General features: G+C 52.9%; 16 non-coding genes across 16 annotated transcripts; all 16 read right to left on the bottom strand.

Annotated features, from left to right (window-relative positions):
- Positions 1-364: 364 nt before the first annotated feature.
- On the bottom strand, positions 365-483 carry LOC124726980. Its single transcript, XR_007006841.1, has one exon. It is a non-coding gene; the product is annotated as a 5S ribosomal RNA (ribosomal RNA).
- A 1088-nt stretch (positions 484-1571) lies between these two features.
- Positions 1572-1690, bottom strand: LOC124727020. Its single transcript, XR_007006877.1, has one exon. It is a non-coding gene; the product is annotated as a 5S ribosomal RNA (ribosomal RNA).
- A 1089-nt stretch (positions 1691-2779) lies between these two features.
- Positions 2780-2899, bottom strand: LOC124727018. The gene has a single exon (XR_007006876.1). It is a non-coding gene; the product is annotated as a 5S ribosomal RNA (ribosomal RNA).
- Positions 2900-3988: 1089 nt separating this feature from the next.
- Positions 3989-4107, bottom strand: LOC124726992. Its single transcript, XR_007006852.1, has one exon. It is a non-coding gene; the product is annotated as a 5S ribosomal RNA (ribosomal RNA).
- A 1087-nt stretch (positions 4108-5194) lies between these two features.
- On the bottom strand, positions 5195-5313 carry LOC124727004. Its single transcript, XR_007006863.1, has one exon. It is a non-coding gene; the product is annotated as a 5S ribosomal RNA (ribosomal RNA).
- Positions 5314-6399: 1086 nt separating this feature from the next.
- Positions 6400-6518, bottom strand: LOC124727016. The gene has a single exon (XR_007006874.1). It is a non-coding gene; the product is annotated as a 5S ribosomal RNA (ribosomal RNA).
- Positions 6519-7604: 1086 nt separating this feature from the next.
- On the bottom strand, positions 7605-7723 carry LOC124727022. The gene has a single exon (XR_007006879.1). It is a non-coding gene; the product is annotated as a 5S ribosomal RNA (ribosomal RNA).
- Positions 7724-8810: 1087 nt separating this feature from the next.
- On the bottom strand, positions 8811-8929 carry LOC124726981. The gene has a single exon (XR_007006842.1). It is a non-coding gene; the product is annotated as a 5S ribosomal RNA (ribosomal RNA).
- Positions 8930-10015: 1086 nt separating this feature from the next.
- LOC124726982 lies at positions 10016-10134 on the bottom strand. Its single transcript, XR_007006843.1, has one exon. It is a non-coding gene; the product is annotated as a 5S ribosomal RNA (ribosomal RNA).
- Positions 10135-11220: 1086 nt separating this feature from the next.
- LOC124726983 lies at positions 11221-11339 on the bottom strand. Its single transcript, XR_007006844.1, has one exon. It is a non-coding gene; the product is annotated as a 5S ribosomal RNA (ribosomal RNA).
- Positions 11340-12460: 1121 nt separating this feature from the next.
- LOC124726984 lies at positions 12461-12579 on the bottom strand. The gene has a single exon (XR_007006845.1). It is a non-coding gene; the product is annotated as a 5S ribosomal RNA (ribosomal RNA).
- A 1121-nt stretch (positions 12580-13700) lies between these two features.
- LOC124726985 lies at positions 13701-13819 on the bottom strand. The gene has a single exon (XR_007006846.1). It is a non-coding gene; the product is annotated as a 5S ribosomal RNA (ribosomal RNA).
- Positions 13820-14940: 1121 nt separating this feature from the next.
- Positions 14941-15059, bottom strand: LOC124726987. Its single transcript, XR_007006847.1, has one exon. It is a non-coding gene; the product is annotated as a 5S ribosomal RNA (ribosomal RNA).
- Positions 15060-16145: 1086 nt separating this feature from the next.
- LOC124726988 lies at positions 16146-16264 on the bottom strand. Its single transcript, XR_007006848.1, has one exon. It is a non-coding gene; the product is annotated as a 5S ribosomal RNA (ribosomal RNA).
- Positions 16265-17350: 1086 nt separating this feature from the next.
- LOC124726989 lies at positions 17351-17469 on the bottom strand. The gene has a single exon (XR_007006849.1). It is a non-coding gene; the product is annotated as a 5S ribosomal RNA (ribosomal RNA).
- Positions 17470-18555: 1086 nt separating this feature from the next.
- LOC124726990 lies at positions 18556-18674 on the bottom strand. Its single transcript, XR_007006850.1, has one exon. It is a non-coding gene; the product is annotated as a 5S ribosomal RNA (ribosomal RNA).
- Between the last annotated feature and the right edge of the window lie 966 nt (positions 18675-19640).

Here is a 19640-nt window from a genome sequence, read left to right on the forward strand (position 1 = left end):
TGGAAATCTTCCTTGGCACATTCTTCTTCGAGCTGAGGCCATTAATATCGTATCTTATGTTTATTACAGTCGTTTATTTTCAATTTTTTTTTTTGTTGGAACTTTGCACTGCTACGAAACAGTAGGAGGCCCTGGCTTATTTCAGATCACATCTGTCGATTCGTAGTGTTTCGTTATTGTCAAGGATTTCTTGGCACGTTTAAATTGCTGAAGGAAGCATCTTTGTCACAACGGAAAGGTAGTATGAAAAGAGGGCTGGCAGGGGTAGCGATGCAAAAAGGAGAAAATGTAAGGGATCCAACAGCACCTTTCTTTTTTTATTGGGCTGCCAGGGGTAGCGAGATAATAACAAAAAAAAGAAGGGAGCCAACAGCACCCGGGTTTCCCAGGCGGTCACCCATCCAAGTACTAACCGGGCCCAATGATGCTTAACTTCGGTGATCGGACGAGAACCGGTGCAATCATCATGGTATGGCCGTTGGCACTCACGTAATGTAGGAGCACGGCAGAATTCGCGTTCGGCTTCTCTCCCAATACACAAAGTGTTAGTTTTCCGCCGCATTTGACGAAAGCACGTCCTTCCGCAACAGCCAGTTCCTCGAGGACGCGCGCGGGGGGCGCGCCCCACCGCCGCGTGTGTGAGACGCACTGCTGCTCGTTGCACCTCCTGTCATTCGCTGGGCGCGTGCAGCCTTCGACACTAGCGGAGGACGCAACTTGTCCCTGGTGGCCAGCGGAGGGCCTGTGCGGGGTGTGGCAGTGTCGTGCTGGAGGGCGCCACTGGTAGCGATGTGGGCTTCCTCGCCTCGCCTCACACCAGGTGTCTGCGTAGTTCGCAGAGCATTCGCACCATTCCTATCCCTGTCCCCGTCCCGACTTGTCCCGACTTTGCTCGACTGCCGCTCGCTGCCGCTCGGGTCGTGGCCCATATGACAGTACAAGCACGACAAACATCTGCGAGACGGCCGTGGGCCTAACGGGCGTGTCCGAGACGCCGTTTGCGGCGGCCTAGGGCAGCGCCGTGCCGTGGAAAGGTGCGAAAACAGGGACACAGGAGGGTCGCCAATGCATTCATCTCTTCTAGCGACGAAAGAGAAATTTTTGTTTACAAATCTGCAGCCGTACAATGCAACAAAACAATAAGCCCTGACGTATTTCAGGACGTATCTGTCGGTTCGTACTGTTTTGTTATCTCCAGAGACTCTTTGGAAATCTTCCTTGGCACATTCTTCTTCGAGCTGAGGCCATTAATATCGTATCTTATGTTTATTACAGTCGTTTATTTTCAATTTTTTTTTTTGTTGGAACTTTGCACTGCTACGAAACAGTAGGAGGCCCTGGCTTATTTCAGATCACATCTGTCGATTCGTAGTGTTTCGTTATTGTCAAGGATTTCTTGGCACGTTTAAATTGCTGAAGGAAGCATCTTTGTCACAACGGAAAGGTAGTATGAAAAGAGGGCTGGCAGGGGTAGCGATGCAAAAAGGAGAAAATGTAAGGGATCCAACAGCACCTTTCTTTTTTTATTGGGCTGCCAGGGGTAGCGAGATAATAACAAAAAAAAGAAGGGAGCCAAACAGCACCCGGGTTTCCCAGGCGGTCACCCATCCAAGTACTAACCGGGCCCAATGATGCTTAACTTCGGTGATCGGACGAGAACCGGTGCAATCATCATGGTATGGCCGTTGGCACTCACGTAATGTAGGAGCACGGCAGAATTCGCGTTCGGCTTCTCTCCCAATACACAAAGTGTTAGTTTTCCGCCGCATTTGACGAAAGCACGTCCTTCCGCAACAGCCAGTTCCTCGAGGACGCGCGCGGGGGGGCGCGCCCCACCGCCGCGTGTGTGAGACGCACTGCTGCTCGTTGCACCCTCCTGTCATTCGCTGGGCGCGTGCAGCCTTCGACACTAGCGGAGGACGCAACTTGTCCCTGGTGGCCAGCGGAGGGCCTGTGCGGGGTGTGGCAGTGTCCGTGCTGGAGGGCGCCACTGGTAGCGATGTGGGCTTCCTCGCCTCGCCTCACACCAGGTGTCTGCGTAGTTCGCAGAGCATTCGCACCATTCCTATCCCTGTCCCCGTCCCGACTTGTCCCGACTTTGCTCGACTGCCGCTCGCTGCCGCTCGGGTCGTGGCCCATATGACAGTACAAGCACGACAAACATCTGCGAGACGGCCGTGGGCCTAACGGGCGTGTCCGAGACGCCGTTTGCGGCGGCTAGGGCAGCGCCGTGCCGTGGAAAGGTGCGAAAACAGGGACACAGGAGGGTCGCCAATGCATTCATCTCTTCTAGCGACGAAAGAGAAATTTTTGTTTACAAATCTGCAGCCGTACAATGCAACAAAACAATAAGCCCTGACGTATTTCAGGACGTATCTGTCGGTTCGTACTGTTTTGTTATCTCCAGAGACTCTTTGGAAATCTTCCTTGGCACATTCTTCTTCGAGCTGAGGCCATTAATATCGTATCTTATGTTTATTACAGTCGTTTATTTTCAATTTTTTTTTTTGTTGGAACTTTGCACTGCTACGAAACAGTAGGAGGCCCTGGCTTATTTCAGATCACATCTGTCGATTCGTAGTGTTTCGTTATTGTCAAGGATTTCTTGGCACGTTTAAATTGCTGAAGGAAGCATCTTTGTCACAACGGAAAGGTAGTATGAAAAGAGGGCTGGCAGGGGTAGCGATGCAAAAAGGAGAAAATGTAAGGGATCCAACAGCACCTTTCTTTTTTTATTGGGCTGCCAGGGGTAGCGAGATAATAACAAAAAAAAGAAGGGAGCCAACAGCACCCGGGTTTCCCAGGCGGTCACCCATCCAAGTACTAACCGGGCCCAATGATGCTTAACTTCCGGTGATCGGACGAGAACCGGTGCAATCATCATGGTATGGCCGTTGGCACTCACGTAATGTAGGAGCACGGCAGAATTCGCGTTCGGCTTCTCTCCCAATACACAAAGTGTTAGTTTTCCGCCGCATTTGACGAAAGCACGTCCTTCCGCAACAGCCAGTTCCTCGAGGACGCGCGCGGGGGGGCGCGCCCCACCGCCGCGTGTGTGAGACGCACTGCTGCTCGTTGCACCTCCTGTCATTCGCTGGGCGCGTGCAGCCTTCGACACTAGCGGAGGACGCAACTTGTCCCTGGTGGCCAGCGGAGGGCCTGTGCGGGGTGTGGCAGTGTCGTGCTGGAGGGCGCCACTGGTAGCGATGTGGGCTTCCTCGCCTCGCCTCACACCAGGTGTCTGCGTAGTTCGCAGAGCATTCGCACCATTCCTATCCCTGTCCCCGTCCCGACTTGTCCCGACTTTGCTCGACTGCCGCTCGCTGCCGCTCGGGTCGTGGCCCATATGACAGTACAAGCACGACAAACATCTGCGAGACGGCCGTGGGCCTAACGGGCGTGTCCGAGACGCCGTTTGCGGCGGCTAGGGCAGCGCCGTGCCGTGGAAAGGTGCGAAAACAGGGACACAGGAGGGTCGCCAATGCATTCATCTCTTCTAGCGACGAAAGAGAAATTTTTGTTTACAAATCTGCAGCCGTACAATGCAACAAAACAATAAGCCCTGACGTATTTCAGGACGTATCTGTCGGTTCGTACTGTTTTGTTATCTCCAGAGACTCTTTGGAAATCTTCCTTGGCACATTCTTCTTCGAGCTGAGGCCATTAATATCGTATCTTATGTTTATTACAGTCGTTTATTTTCAATTTTTTTTTTTGTTGGAACTTTGCACTGCTACGAAACAGTAGGAGGCCCTGGCTTATTTCAGATCACATCTGTCGATTCGTAGTGTTTCGTTATTGTCAAGGATTTCTTGGCACGTTTAAATTGCTGAAGGAAGCATCTTTGTCACAACGGAAAGGTAGTATGAAAAGAGGGCTGGCAGGGGTAGCGATGCAAAAAGGAGAAAATGTAAGGGATCCAACAGCACCTTTCTTTTTTTATTGGGCTGCCAGGGGTAGCGAGGATAATAACAAAAAAAAAGAAGGGAGCCAACAGCACCCGGGTTTCCCAGGCGGTCACCCATCCAAGTACTAACCGGGCCCAATGATGCTTAACTTCGGTGATCGGACGAGAACCGGTGCAATCATCATGGTATGGCCGTTGGCACTCACGTAATGTAGGAGCACGGCAGAATTCGCGTTCGGCTTCTCTCCCAATACACAAAGTGTTAGTTTTCCGCCGCATTTGACGAAAGCACGTCCTTCCGCAACAGCCAGTTCCTCGAGGACGCGCGCGGGGGGCGCGCCCCACCGCCGCGTGTGTGAGACGCACTGCTGCTCGTTGCACCTCCTGTCATTCGCTGGGCGCGTGCAGCCTTCGACACTAGCGGAGGACGCAACTTGTCCCTGGTGGCCAGCGGAGGGCCTGTGCGGGGTGTGGCAGTGTCGTGCTGGAGGGCGCCACTGGTAGCGATGTGGGCTTCCTCGCCTCGCCTCACACCAGGTGTCTGCGTAGTTCGCAGAGCATTCGCACCATTCCTATCCCTGTCCCCGTCCCGACTTGTCCCGACTTTGCTCGACTGCCGCTCGCTGCCGCTCGGGTCGTGGCCCATATGACAGTACAAGCACGACAAACATCTGCGAGACGGCCGTGGGCCTAACGGGCGTGTCCGAGACGCCGTTTGCGGCGGCTAGGGCAGCGCCGTGCCGTGGAAAGGTGCGAAAACAGGGACACAGGAGGGTCGCCAATGCATTCATCTCTTCTAGCGACGAAAGAGAAATTTTTGTTTACAAATCTGCAGCCGTAACAATGCAACAAAACAATAAGCCCTGACGTATTTCAGGACGTATCTGTCGGTTCGTACTGTTTTGTTATCTCCAGAGACTCTTTGGAAATCTTCCTTGGCACATTCTTCTTCGAGCTGAGGCCATTAATATCGTATCTTATGTTTATTACAGTCGTTTTATTTTCAATTTTTTTTTTTGTTGGAACTTTGCACTGCTACGAAACAGTAGGAGGCCCTGGCTTATTTCAGATCACATCTGTCGATTCGTAGTGTTTCGTTATTGTCAAGGATTTCTTGGCACGTTTAAATTGCTGAAGGAAGCATCTTTGTCACAACGGAAAGGTAGTATGAAAAGAGGGCTGGCAGGGGTAGCGATGCAAAAAGGAGAAAATGTAAGGGATCCAACAGCACCTTTCTTTTTTTATTGGGCTGCCAGGGGTAGCGAGATAATAACAAAAAAAGAAGGGAGCCAACAGCACCCGGGTTTCCCAGGCGGTCACCCATCCAAGTACTAACCGGGCCCAATGATGCTTAACTTCGGTGATCGGACGAGAACCGGTGCAATCATCATGGTATGGCCGTTGGCACTCACGTAATGTAGGAGCACGGCAGAATTCGCGTTCGGCTTCTCTCCCAATACACAAAGTGTTAGTTTTCCGCCGCATTTGACGAAAGCACGTCCTTCCGCAACAGCCAGTTCCTCGAGGACGCGCGCGGGGGGCGCGCCCCACCGCCGCGTGTGTGAGACGCACTGCTGCTCGTTGCACCTCCTGTCATTCGCTGGGCGCGTGCAGCCTTCGACACTAGCGGAGGACGCAACTTGTCCCTGGTGGCCAGCGGAGGGCCTGTGCGGGGTGTGGCAGTGTCGTGCTGGAGGGCGCCACTGGTAGCGATGTGGGCTTCCTCGCCTCGCCTCACACCAGGTGTCTGCGTAGTTCGCAGAGCATTCGCACCATTCCTATCCCTGTCCCCGTCCCGACTTGTCCCGACTTTGCTCGACTGCCGCTCGCTGCCGCTCGGGTCGTGGCCCATATGACAGTACAAGCACGACAAACATCTGCGAGACGGCCGTGGGCCTAACGGGCGTGTCCGAGACGCCGTTTGCGGCGGCTAGGGCAGCGCCGTGCCGTGGAAAGGTGCGAAAACAGGGACACAGGAGGGTCGCCAATGCATTCATCTCTTCTAGCGACGAAAGAGAAATTTTTGTTTACAAATCTGCAGCCGTACAATGCAACAAAACAATAAGCCCTGACGTATTTCAGGACGTATCTGTCGGTTCGTACTGTTTTGTTATCTCCAGAGACTCTTTGGAAATCTTCCTTGGCACATTCTTCTTCGAGCTGAGGCCATTAATATCGTATCTTATGTTTATTACAGTCGTTTATTTTCAATTTTTTTTTTTGTTGGAACTTTGCACTGCTACGAAACAGTAGGAGGCCCTGGCTTATTTCAGATCACATCTGTCGATTCGTAGTGTTTCGTTATTGTCAAGGATTTCTTGGCACGTTTAAATTGCTGAAGGAAGCATCTTTGTCACAACGGAAAGGTAGTATGAAAAGAGGGCTGGCAGGGGTAGCGATGCAAAAAGGAGAAAATGTAAGGGATCCAACAGCACCTTTCTTTTTTTATTGGGCTGCCAGGGGTAGCGAGATAATAACAAAAAAAAGAAGGGAGCCAACAGCACCCGGGTTTCCCAGGCGGTCACCCATCCAAGTACTAACCGGGCCCAATGATGCTTAACTTCGGTGATCGGACGAGAACCGGTGCAATCATCATGGTATGGCCGTTGGCACTCACGTAATGTAGGAGCACGGCAGAATTCGCGTTCGGCTTCTCTCCCAATACACAAAGTGTTAGTTTTCCGCCGCATTTGACGAAAGCACGTCCTTCCGCAACAGCCAGTTCCTCGAGGACGCGCGCGGGGGGCGCGCCCCACCGCCGCGTGTGTGAGACGCACTGCTGCTCGTTGCACCTCCTGTCATTCGCTGGGCGCGTGCAGCCTTCGACACTAGCGGAGGACGCAACTTGTCCCTGGTGGCCAGCGGAGGGCCTGTGCGGGGTGTGGCAGTGTCGTGCTGGAGGGCGCCACTGGTAGCGATGTGGGCTTCCTCGCCTCGCCTCACACCAGGTGTCTGCGTAGTTCGCAGAGCATTCGCACCATTCCTATCCCTGTCCCCGTCCCGACTTGTCCCGACTTTGCTCGACTGCCGCTCGCTGCCGCTCGGGTCGTGGCCCATATGACAGTACAAGCACGACAAACATCTGCGAGACGGCCGTGGGCCTAACGGGCGTGTCCGAGACGCCGTTTGCGGCGGCTAGGGCAGCGCCGTGCCGTGGAAAGGTGCGAAAACAGGGACACAGGAGGGTCGCCAATGCATTCATCTCTTCTAGCGACGAAAGAGAAATTTTTGTTTACAAATCTGCAGCCGTACAATGCAACAAAACAATAAGCCCTGACGTATTTCAGGACGTATCTGTCGGTTCGTACTGTTTTGTTATCTCCAGAGACTCTTTGGAAATCTTCCTTGGCACATTCTTCTTCGAGCTGAGGCCATTAATATCGTATCTTATGTTATTACAGTCGTTTATTTTCAATTTTTTTTTTTGTTGGAACTTTGCACTGCTACGAAACAGTAGGAGGCCCCTGGCTTATTTCAGATCACATCTGTCGATTCGTAGTGTTTCGTTATTGTCAAGGATTTCTTGGCACGTTTAAATTGCTGAAGGAAGCATCTTTGTCACAACGGAAAGGTAGTATGAAAAGAGGGCTGGCAGGGGGTAGCGATGCAAAAAGGAGAAAATGTAAGGGATCCAACAGCACCTTTCTTTTTTTATTGGCTGCCAGGGGTAGCGAGATAATAACAAAAAAAAGAAGGGAGCCAACAGCACCCGGGTTTCCCAGGCGGTCACCCATCCAAGTACTAACCGGGCCCAATGATGCTTAACTTCGGTGATCGGACGAGAACCGGTGCAATCATCATGGTATGGCCGTTGGCACTCACGTAATGTAGGAGCACGGCAGAATTCGCGTTCGGCTTCTCTCCCAATACACAAAGTGTTAGTTTTCCGCCGCATTTGACGAAAGCACGTCCTTCCGCAACAGCCAGTTCCTCGAGGACGCGCGCGGGGGGGCGCGCCCCACCGCCGCGTGTGTGAGACGCACTGCTGCTCGTTGCACCTCCTGTCATTCGCTGGGCGCGTGCAGCCTTCGACACTAGCGGAGGACGCAACTTGTCCCTGGTGGCCAGCGGAGGGCCTGTGCGGGGTGTGGCAGTGTCGTGCTGGAGGGCGCCACTGGTAGCGATGTGGGCTTCCTCGCCTCGCCTCACACCAGGTGTCTGCGTAGTTCGCAGAGCATTCGCACCATTCCTATCCCTGTCCCCGTCCCGACTTGTCCCGACTTTGCTCGACTGCCGCTCGCTGCCGCTCGGGTCGTGGCCCATATGACAGTACAAGCACGACAAACATCTGCGAGACGGCCGTGGGCCTAACGGGCGTGTCCGAGACGCCGTTTGCGGCGGCTAGGGCAGCGCCGTGCCGTGGAAAGGTGCGAAAACAGGGACACAGGAGGGTCGCCAATGCATTCATCTCTTCTAGCGACGAAAGAGAAATTTTTGTTTACAAATCTGCAGCCGTACAATGCAACAAAACAATAAGCCCTGACGTATTTCAGGACGTATCTGTCGGTTCGTACTGTTTTGTTATCTCCAGAGACTCTTTGGAAATCTTCCTTGGCACATTCTTCTTCGAGCTGAGGCCATTAATATCGTATCTTATGTTTATTACAGTCGTTTATTTTCAATTTTTTTTTTTGTTGGAACTTTGCACTGCTACGAAACAGTAGGAGGCCCTGGCTTATTTCAGATCACATCTGTCGATTCGTAGTGTTTCGTTATTGTCAAGGATTTCTTGGCACGTTTAAATTGCTGAAGGAAGCATCTTTGTCACAACGGAAAGGTAGTATGAAAAGAGGGCTGGCAGGGGTAGCGATGCAAAAAGGAGAAAATGTAAGGGATCCAACAGCACCTTTCTTTTTTTATTGGGCTGCCAGGGGTAGCGAGATAATAACAAAAAAAAGAAGGGAGCCAACAGCACCCGGGTTTCCCAGGCGGTCACCCATCCAAGTACTAACCGGGCCCAATGATGCTTAACTTCGGTGATCGGACGAGAACCGGTGCAATCATCATGGTATGGCCGTTGGCACTCACGTAATGTAGGAGCACGGCAGAATTCGCGTTCGGCTTCTCTCCCAATACACAAAGTGTTAGTTTTCCGCCGCATTTGACGAAAGCACGTCCTTCCGCAACAGCCAGTTCCTCGAGGACGCGCGCGGGGGGCGCGCCCCACCGCCGCGTGTGTGAGACGCACTGCTGCTCGTTGCACCTCCTGTCATTCGCTGGGCGCGTGCAGCCTTCGACACTAGCGGAGGACGCAACTTGTCCCTGGTGGCCAGCGGAGGGCCTGTGCGGGGTGTGGCAGTGTCGTGCTGGAGGGCGCCACTGGTAGCGATGTGGGCTTCCTCGCCTCGCCTCACACCAGGTGTCTGCGTAGTTCGCAGAGCATTCGCACCATTCCTATCCCTGTCCCCGTCCCGACTTGTCCCGACTTTGCTCGACTGCCGCTCGCTGCCGCTCGGGTCGTGGCCCATATGACAGTACAAGCACGACAAACATCTGCGAGACGGCCGTGGGCCTAACGGGCGTGTCCGAGACGCCGTTTGCGGCGGCTAGGGCAGCGCCGTGCCGTGGAAAGGTGCGAAAACAGGGACACAGGAGGGTCGCCAATGCATTCATCTCTTCTAGCGACGAAAGAGAAATTTTTGTTTACAAATCTGCAGCCGTACAATGCAACAAAACAATAAGCCCTGACGTATTTCAGGACGTATCTGTCGGTTCGTACTGTTTTGTTATCTCCAGAGACTCTTTGGAAATCTTCCTTGGCACATTCTTCTTCGAGCTGAGGCCATTAATATCGTATCTTATGTTTATTACAGTCGTTTATTTTCAATTTTTTTTTTTGTTGGAACTTTGCACTGCTACGAAACAGTAGGAGGCCCTGGCTTATTTCAGATCACATCTGTCGATTCGTAGTGTTTCGTTATTGTCAAGGATTTCTTGGCACGTTTAAATTGCTGAAGGAAGCATCTTTGTCACAACGGAAAGGTAGTATGAAAAGAGGGCTGGCAGGGGTAGCGATGCAAAAAGGAGAAAATGTAAGGGATCCAACAGCACCTTTCTTTTTTTATTGGGCTGCCAGGGGTAGCGAGATAATAACAAAAAAAAGAAGGGAGCCAACAGCACCCGGGTTTCCCAGGCGGTCACCCATCCAAGTACTAACCGGGCCCAATGATGCTTAACTTCGGTGATCGGACGAGAACCGGTGCAATCATCATGGTATGGCCGTTGGCACTCACGTAATGTAGGAGCACGGCAGAATTCGCGTTCGGCTTCTCTCCCAATACACAAAGTGTTAGTTTTCCGCCGCATTTGACGAAAGCACGTCCTTCCGCAACAGCCAGTTCCTCGAGGACGCGCGCGGGGGGCGCGCCCCACCGCCGCGTGTGTGAGACGCACTGCTGCTCGTTGCACCTCCTGTCATTCGCTGGGCGCGTGCAGCCTTCGACACTAGCGGAGGACGCAACTTGTCCCTGGTGGCCAGCGGAGGGCCTGTGCGGGGTGTGGCAGTGTCGTGCTGGAGGGCGCCACTGGTAGCGATGTGGGCTTCCTCGCCTCGCCTCACACCAGGTGTCTGCGTAGTTCGCAGAGCATTCGCACCATTCCTATCCCTGTCCCCGTCCCGACTTGTCCCGACTTTGCTCGACTGCCGCTCGCTGCCGCTCGGGTCGTGGCCCATATGACAGTACAAGCACGACAAACATCTGCGAGACGGCCGTGGGCCTAACGGGCGTGTCCGAGACGCCGTTTGCGGCGGCTAGGGCAGCGCCGTGCCGTGGAAAGGTGCGAAAACAGGGACACAGGAGGGTCGCCAATGCATTCATCTCTTCTAGCGACGAAAGAGAAATTTTTGTTTACAAATCTGCAGCCGTACAATGCAACAAAACAATAAGCCCTGACGTATTTCAGGACGTATCTGTCGGTTCGTACTGTTTTGTTATCTCCAGAGACTCTTTGGAAATCTTCCTTGGCACATTCTTCTTCGAGCTGAGGCCATTAATATCGTATCTTATGTTTATTACAGTCGTTTATTTTCAATTTTTTTTTTTGTTGGAACTTTGCACTGCTACGAAACAGTAGGAGGCCCTGGCTTATTTCAGATCACATCTGTCGATTCGTAGTGTTTCGTTATTGTCAAGGATTTCTTGGCACGTTTAAATTGCTGAAGGAAGCATCTTTGTCACAACGGAAAGGTAGTATGAAAAGAGGGCTGGCAGGGGTAGCGATGCAAAAAGGAGAAAATGTAAGGGATCCAACAGCACCTTTCTTTTTTTATTGGGCTGCCAGGGGTAGCGAGATAATAACAAAAAAAAGAAGGGAGCCAACAGCACCCGGGTTTCCCAGGCGGTCACCCATCCAAGTACTAACCGGGCCCAATGATGCTTAACTTCGGTGATCGGACGAGAACCGGTGCAATCATCATGGTATGGCCGTTGGCACTCACGTAATGTAGGAGCACGGCAGAATTCGCGTTCGGCTTCTCTCCCAATACACAAAGTGTTAGTTTTCCGCCGCATTTGACGAAAGCACTTTCTTCCGCAACAGCCAGCTCCTCGAGGACGGCGCGGGGGGCGCGCCCAGCGTCCCAGCGGAGCGACGGCCGAATTAGCGGGCGCACCGCCGCGTGTGTGAGACGCACTGCTGCTCGTTGCACGTCCTGTCATTCGCTGGGCGCGTGCAGCCTTCGACACTAGCGGAGGACGCATCTTGTCCCTGGTGTCCAGCGGAGGGCCTGTGCGGGGTGTGGCAGTGTCGTGCTGGAGGGCGCCACTGGTAGCGATGTGGGCTTCCTCGCCTCGCCTCACACCAGGTGTCTGCGTAGTTCGCAGAGCATTCGCACCATTCCTATCCCTGTCCCCGTCCCGACTTGTCCCGACTTTGCTCGACTGCCGCTCGCTGCCGCTCGGGTCGTGGCCCATATGACAGTACAAGCACGACAAACATCTGCGAGACGGCCGTGGGCCTAACGGGCGTGTCCGAGACGCCGTTTGCGGCGGCTAGGGCAGCGCCGTGCCGTGGAAAGGTGCGAAAACAGGGACACAGGAGGGTCGCCAATGCATTCATCTCTTCTAGCGACGAAAGAGAAATTTTTGTTTACAAATCTGCAGCCGTACAATGCAACAAAACAATAAGCCCTGACGTATTTCAGGACGTATCTGTCGGTTCGTACTGTTTTGTTATCTCCAGAGACTCTTTGGAAATCTTCCTTGGCACATTCTTCTTCGAGCTGAGGCCATTAATATCGTATCTTATGTTTATTACAGTCGTTTATTTTCAATTTTTTTTTTTGTTGGAACTTTGCACTGCTACGAAACAGTAGGAGGCCCTGGCTTATTTCAGATCACATCTGTCGATTCGTAGTGTTTCGTTATTGTCAAGGATTTCTTGGCACGTTTAAATTGCTGAAGGAAGCATCTTTGTCACAACGGAAAGGTAGTATGAAAAGAGGGCTGGCAGGGGTAGCGATGCAAAAAGGAGAAAATGTAAGGGATCCAACAGCACCTTTCTTTTTTTATTGGGCTGCCAGGGGTAGCGAGATAATAACAAAAAAAAGAAGGGAGCCAACAGCACCCGGGTTTCCCAGGCGGTCACCCATCCAAGTACTAACCGGGCCCAATGATGCTTAACTTCGGTGATCGGACGAGAACCGGTGCAATCATCATGGTATGGCCGTTGGCACTCACGTAATGTAGGAGCACGGCAGAATTCGCGTTCGGCTTCTCTCCCAATACACAAAGTGTTAGTTTTCCGCCGCATTTGACGAAAGCACTTTCTTCCGCAACAGCCAGCTCCTCGAGGACGGCGCGGGGGGCGCGCCCAGCGTCCCAGCGGAGCGACGGCCGAATTAGCGGGCGCACCGCCGCGTGTGTGAGACGCACTGCTGCTCGTTGCACGTCCTGTCATTCGCTGGGCGCGTGCAGCCTTCGACACTAGCGGAGGACGCATCTTGTCCCTGGTGGCCAGCGGAGGGCCTGTGCGGGGTGTGGCAGTGTCGTGCTGGAGGGCGCCACTGGTAGCGATGTGGGCTTCCTCGCCTCGCCTCACACCAGGTGTCTGCGTAGTTCGCAGAGCATTCGCACCATTCCTATCCCTGTCCCCGTCCCGACTTGTCCCGACTTTGCTCGACTGCCGCTCGCTGCCGCTCGGGTCGTGGCCCATATGACAGTACAAGCACGACAAACATCTGCGAGACGGCCGTGGGCCTAACGGGCGTGTCCGAGACGCCGTTTGCGGCGGCTAGGGCAGCGCCGTGCCGTGGAAAGGTGCGAAAACAGGGACACAGGAGGGTCGCCAATGCATTCATCTCTTCTAGCGACGAAAGAGAAATTTTTGTTTACAAATCTGCAGCCGTACAATGCAACAAAACAATAAGCCCTGACGTATTTCAGGACGTATCTGTCGGTTCGTACTGTTTTGTTATCTCCAGAGACTCTTTGGAAATCTTCCTTGGCACATTCTTCTTCGAGCTGAGGCCATTAATATCGTATCTTATGTTTATTACAGTCGTTTATTTTCAATTTTTTTTTTTGTTGGAACTTTGCACTGCTACGAAACAGTAGGAGGCCCTGGCTTATTTCAGATCACATCTGTCGATTCGTAGTGTTTCGTTATTGTCAAGGATTTCTTGGCACGTTTAAATTGCTGAAGGAAGCATCTTTGTCACAACGGAAAGGTAGTATGAAAAGAGGGCTGGCAGGGGTAGCGATGCAAAAAGGAGAAAATGTAAGGGATCCAACAGCACCTTTCTTTTTTTATTGGGCTGCCAGGGGTAGCGAGATAATAACAAAAAAAAGAAGGGAGCCAACAGCACCCGGGTTTCCCAGGCGGTCACCCATCCAAGTACTAACCGGGCCCAATGATGCTTAACTTCGGTGATCGGACGAGAACCGGTGCAATCATCATGGTATGGCCGTTGGCACTCACGTAATGTAGGAGCACGGCAGAATTCGCGTTCGGCTTCTCTCCCAATACACAAAGTGTTAGTTTTCCGCCGCATTTGACGAAAGCACTTTCTTCCGCAACAGCCAGCTCCTCGAGGACGGCGCGGGGGGCGCGCCCAGCGTCCCAGCGGAGCGACGGCCGAATTAGCGGGCGCACCGCCGCGTGTGTGAGACGCACTGCTGCTCGTTGCACGTCCTGTCATTCGCTGGGCGCGTGCAGCCTTCGACACTAGCGGAGGACGCATCTTGTCCCTGGTGGCCAGCGGAGGGCCTGTGCGGGGTGTGGCAGTGTCGTGCTGGAGGGCGCCACTGGTAGCGATGTGGGCTTCCTCGCCTCGCCTCACACCAGGTGTCTGCGTAGTTCGCAGAGCATTCGCACCATTCCTATCCCTGTCCCCGTCCCGACTTGTCCCGACTTTGCTCGACTGCCGCTCGCTGCCGCTCGGGTCGTGGCCCATATGACAGTACAAGCACGACAAACATCTGCGAGACGGCCGTGGGCCTAACGGGCGTGTCCGAGACGCCGTTTGCGGCGGCTAGGGCAGCGCCGTGCCGTGGAAAGGTGCGAAAACAGGGACACAGGAGGGTCGCCAATGCATTCATCTCTTCTAGCGACGAAAGAGAAATTTTTGTTTACAAATCTGCAGCCGTACAATGCAACAAAACAATAAGCCCTGACGTATTTCAGGACGTATCTGTCGGTTCGTACTGTTTTGTTATCTCCAGAGACTCTTTGGAAATCTTCCTTGGCACATTCTTCTTCGAGCTGAGGCCATTAATATCGTATCTTATGTTTATTACAGTCGTTTATTTTCAATTTTTTTTTTTGTTGGAACTTTGCACTGCTACGAAACAGTAGGAGGCCCTGGCTTATTTCAGATCACATCTGTCGATTCGTAGTGTTTCGTTATTGTCAAGGATTTCTTGGCACGTTTAAATTGCTGAAGGAAGCATCTTTGTCACAACGGAAAGGTAGTATGAAAAGAGGGCTGGCAGGGGTAGCGATGCAAAAAGGAGAAAATGTAAGGGATCCAACAGCACCTTTCTTTTTTTATTGGGCTGCCAGGGGTAGCGAGATAATAACAAAAAAAAGAAGGGAGCCAACAGCACCCGGGTTTCCCAGGCGGTCACCCATCCAAGTACTAACCGGGCCCAATGATGCTTAACTTCGGTGATCGGACGAGAACCGGTGCAATCATCATGGTATGGCCGTTGGCACTCACGTAATGTAGGAGCACGGCAGAATTCGCGTTCGGCTTCTCTCCCAATACACAAAGTGTTAGTTTTCCGCCGCATTTGACGAAAGCACGTCCTTCCGCAACAGCCAGTTCCTCGAGGACGCGCGCGGGGGGCGCGCCCCACCGCCGCGTGTGTGAGACGCACTGCTGCTCGTTGCACCTCCTGTCATTCGCTGGGCGCGTGCAGCCTTCGACACTAGCGGAGGACGCAACTTGTCCCTGGTGGCCAGCGGAGGGCCTGTGCGGGGTGTGGCAGTGTCGTGCTGGAGGGCGCCACTGGTAGCGATGTGGGCTTCCTCGCCTCGCCTCACACCAGGTGTCTGCGTAGTTCGCAGAGCATTCGCACCATTCCTATCCCTGTCCCCGTCCCGACTTGTCCCGACTTTGCTCGACTGCCGCTCGCTGCCGCTCGGGTCGTGGCCCATATGACAGTACAAGCACGACAAACATCTGCGAGACGGCCGTGGGCCTAACGGGCGTGTCCGAGACGCCGTTTGCGGCGGCTAGGGCAGCGCCGTGCCGTGGAAAGGTGCGAAAACAGGGACACAGGAGGGTCGCCAATGCATTCATCTCTTCTAGCGACGAAAGAGAAATTTTTGTTTACAAATCTGCAGCCGTACAATGCAACAAAACAATAAGCCCTGACGTATTTCAGGACGTATCTGTCGGTTCGTACTGTTTTGTTATCTCCAGAGACTCTTTGGAAATCTTCCTTGGCACATTCTTCTTCGAGCTGAGGCCATTAATATCGTATCTTATGTTTATTACAGTCGTTTATTTTCAATTTTTTTTTTTGTTGGAACTTTGCACTGCTACGAAACAGTAGGAGGCCCTGGCTTATTTCAGATCACATCTGTCGATTCGTAGTGTTTCGTTATTGTCAAGGATTTCTTGGCACGTTTAAATTGCTGAAGGAAGCATCTTTGTCACAACGGAAAGGTAGTATGAAAAGAGGGCTGGCAGGGGTAGCGATGCAAAAAGGAGAAAATGTAAGGGATCCAACAGCACCTTTCTTTTTTTATTGGGCTGCCAGGGGTAGCGAGATAATAACAAAAAAAAGAAGGGAGCCAACAGCACCCGGGTTTCCCAGGCGGTCACCCATCCAAGTACTAACCGGGCCCAATGATGCTTAACTTCGGTGATCGGACGAGAACCGGTGCAATCATCATGGTATGGCCGTTGGCACTCACGTAATGTAGGAGCACGGCAGAATTCGCGTTCGGCTTCTCTCCCAATACACAAAGTGTTAGTTTTCCGCCGCATTTGACGAAAGCACGTCCTTCCGCAACAGCCAGTTCCTCGAGGACGCGCGCGGGGGGCGCGCCCCACCGCCGCGTGTGTGAGACGCACTGCTGCTCGTTGCACCTCCTGTCATTCGCTGGGCGCGTGCAGCCTTCGACACTAGCGGAGGACGCAACTTGTCCCTGGTGGCCAGCGGAGGGCCTGTGCGGGGTGTGGCAGTGTCGTGCTGGAGGGCGCCACTGGTAGCGATGTGGGCTTCCTCGCCTCGCCTCACACCAGGTGTCTGCGTAGTTCGCAGAGCATTCGCACCATTCCTATCCCTGTCCCCGTCCCGACTTGTCCCGACTTTGCTCGACTGCCGCTCGCTGCCGCTCGGGTCGTGGCCCATATGACAGTACAAGCACGACAAACATCTGCGAGACGGCCGTGGGCCTAACGGGCGTGTCCGAGACGCCGTTTGCGGCGGCTAGGGCAGCGCCGTGCCGTGGAAAGGTGCGAAAACAGGGACACAGGAGGGTCGCCAATGCATTCATCTCTTCTAGCGACGAAAGAGAAATTTTTGTTTACAAATCTGCAGCCGTACAATGCAACAAAACAATAAGCCCTGACGTATTTCAGGACGTATCTGTCGGTTCGTACTGTTTTGTTATCTCCAGAGACTCTTTGGAAATCTTCCTTGGCACATTCTTCTTCGAGCTGAGGCCATTAATATCGTATCTTATGTTTATTACAGTCGTTTATTTTCAATTTTTTTTTTTGTTGGAACTTTGCACTGCTACGAAACAGTAGGAGGCCCTGGCTTATTTCAGATCACATCTGTCGATTCGTAGTGTTTCGTTATTGTCAAGGATTTCTTGGCACGTTTAAATTGCTGAAGGAAGCATCTTTGTCACAACGGAAAGGTAGTATGAAAAGAGGGCTGGCAGGGGTAGCGATGCAAAAAGGAGAAAATGTAAGGGATCCAACAGCACCTTTCTTTTTTTATTGGGCTGCCAGGGGTAGCGAGATAATAACAAAAAAAAGAAGGGAGCCAACAGCACCCGGGTTTCCCAGGCGGTCACCCATCCAAGTACTAACCGGGCCCAATGATGCTTAACTTCGGTGATCGGACGAGAACCGGTGCAATCATCATGGTATGGCCGTTGGCACTCACGTAATGTAGGAGCACGGCAGAATTCGCGTTCGGCTTCTCTCCCAATACACAAAGTGTTAGTTTTCCGCCGCATTTGACGAAAGCACGTCCTTCCGCAACAGCCAGTTCCTCGAGGACGCGCGCGGGGGGCGCGCCCCACCGCCGCGTGTGTGAGACGCACTGCTGCTCGTTGCACCTCCTGTCATTCGCTGGGCGCGTGCAGCCTTCGACACTAGCGGAGGACGCAACTTGTCCCTGGTGGCCAGCGGAGGGCCTGTGCGGGGTGTGGCAGTGTCGTGCTGGAGGGCGCCACTGGTAGCGATGTGGGCTTCCTCGCCTCGCCTCACACCAGGTGTCTGCGTAGTTCGCAGAGCATTCGCACCATTCCTATCCCTGTCCCCGTCCCGACTTGTCCCGACTTTGCTCGACTGCCGCTCGCTGCCGCTCGGGTCGTGGCCCATATGACAGTACAAGCACGACAAACATCTGCGAGACGGCCGTGGGCCTAACGGGCGTGTCCGAGACGCCGTTTGCGGCGGCTAGGGCAGCGCCGTGCCGTGGAAAGGTGCGAAAACAGGGACACAGGAGGGTCGCCAATGCATTCATCTCTTCTAGCGACGAAAGAGAAATTTTTGTTTACAAATCTGCAGCCGTACAATGCAACAAAACAATAAGCCCTGACGTATTTCAGGACGTATCTGTCGGTTCGTACTGTTTTGTTATCTCCAGAGACTCTTTGGAAATCTTCCTTGGCACATTCTTCTTCGAGCTGAGGCCATTAATATCGTATCTTATGTTTATTACAGTCGTTTATTTTCAATTTTTTTTTTTGTTGGAACTTTGCACTGCTACGAAACAGTAGGAGGCCCTGGCTTATTTCAGATCACATCTGTCGATTCGTAGTGTTTCGTTATTGTCAAGGATTTCTTGGCACGTTTAAATTGCTGAAGGAAGCATCTTTGTCACAACGGAAAGGTAGTATGAAAAGAGGGCTGGCAGGGGTAGCGATGCAAAAAGGAGAAAATGTAAGGGATCCAACAGCACCTTTCTTTTTTTATTGGGCTGCCAGGGGTAGCGAGATAATAACAAAAAAAAGAAGGGAGCCAACAGCACCCGGGTTTCCCAGGCGGTCACCCATCCAAGTACTAACCGGGCCCAATGATGCTTAACTTCGGTGATCGGACGAGAACCGGTGCAATCATCATGGTATGGCCGTTGGCACTCACGTAATGTAGGAGCACGGCAGAATTCGCGTTCGGCTTCTCTCCCAATACACAAAGTGTTAGTTTTCCGCCGCATTTGACGAAAGCACGTCCTTCCGCAACAGCCAGTTCCTCGAGGACGCGCGCGGGGGGCGCGCCCCACCGCCGCGTGTGTGAGACGCACTGCTGCTCGTTGCACCTCCTGTCATTCGCTGGGCGCGTGCAGCCTTCGACACTAGCGGAGGACGCAACTTGTCCCTGGTGGCCAGCGGAGGGCCTGTGCGGGGTGTGGCAGTGTCGTGCTGGAGGGCGCCACTGGTAGCGATGTGGGCTTCCTCGCCTCGCCTCACACCAGGTGTCTGCGTAGTTCGCAGAGCATTCGCACCATTCCTATCCCTGTCCCCGTCCCGACTTGTCCCGACTTTGCTCGACTGCCGCTCGCTGCCGCTCGGGTCGTGGCCCATATGACAGTACAAGCACGACAAACATCTGCGAGACGGCCGTGGGCCTAACGGGCGTGTCCGAGACGCCGTTTGCGGCGGCTAGGGCAGCGCCGTGCCGTGGAAAGGTGCGAAAACAGGGACACAGGAGGGTCGCCAATGCATTCATCTCTTCTAGCGACGAAAGAGAAATTTTTGTTTACAAATCTGCAGCCGTACAATGCAACAAAACAATAAGCCCTGACGTATTTCAGGACGTATCTGTCGGTTCGTACTGTTTTGTTATCTCCAGAGACTCTTTGGAAATCTTCCTTGGCACATTCTTCTTCGAGCTGAGGCCATTAATATCGTATCTTATGTTTATTACAGTCGTTTATTTTCAATTTTTTTTTTTGTTGGAACTTTGCACTGCTACGAAACAGTAGGAGGCCCTGGCTTATTTCAGATCACATCTGTCGATTCGTAGTGTTTCGTTATTGTCAAGGATTTCTTGGCACGTTTAAATTGCTGAAGGAAGCATCTTTGTCACAACGGAAAGGTAGTA

The sequence above is a fragment of the Schistocerca piceifrons genome, unplaced genomic scaffold (assembly GCF_021461385.2).
Source record: "Schistocerca piceifrons isolate TAMUIC-IGC-003096 unplaced genomic scaffold, iqSchPice1.1 HiC_scaffold_1075, whole genome shotgun sequence".
Classification (NCBI taxonomy): domain Eukaryota; kingdom Metazoa; phylum Arthropoda; class Insecta; order Orthoptera; family Acrididae; genus Schistocerca; species Schistocerca piceifrons.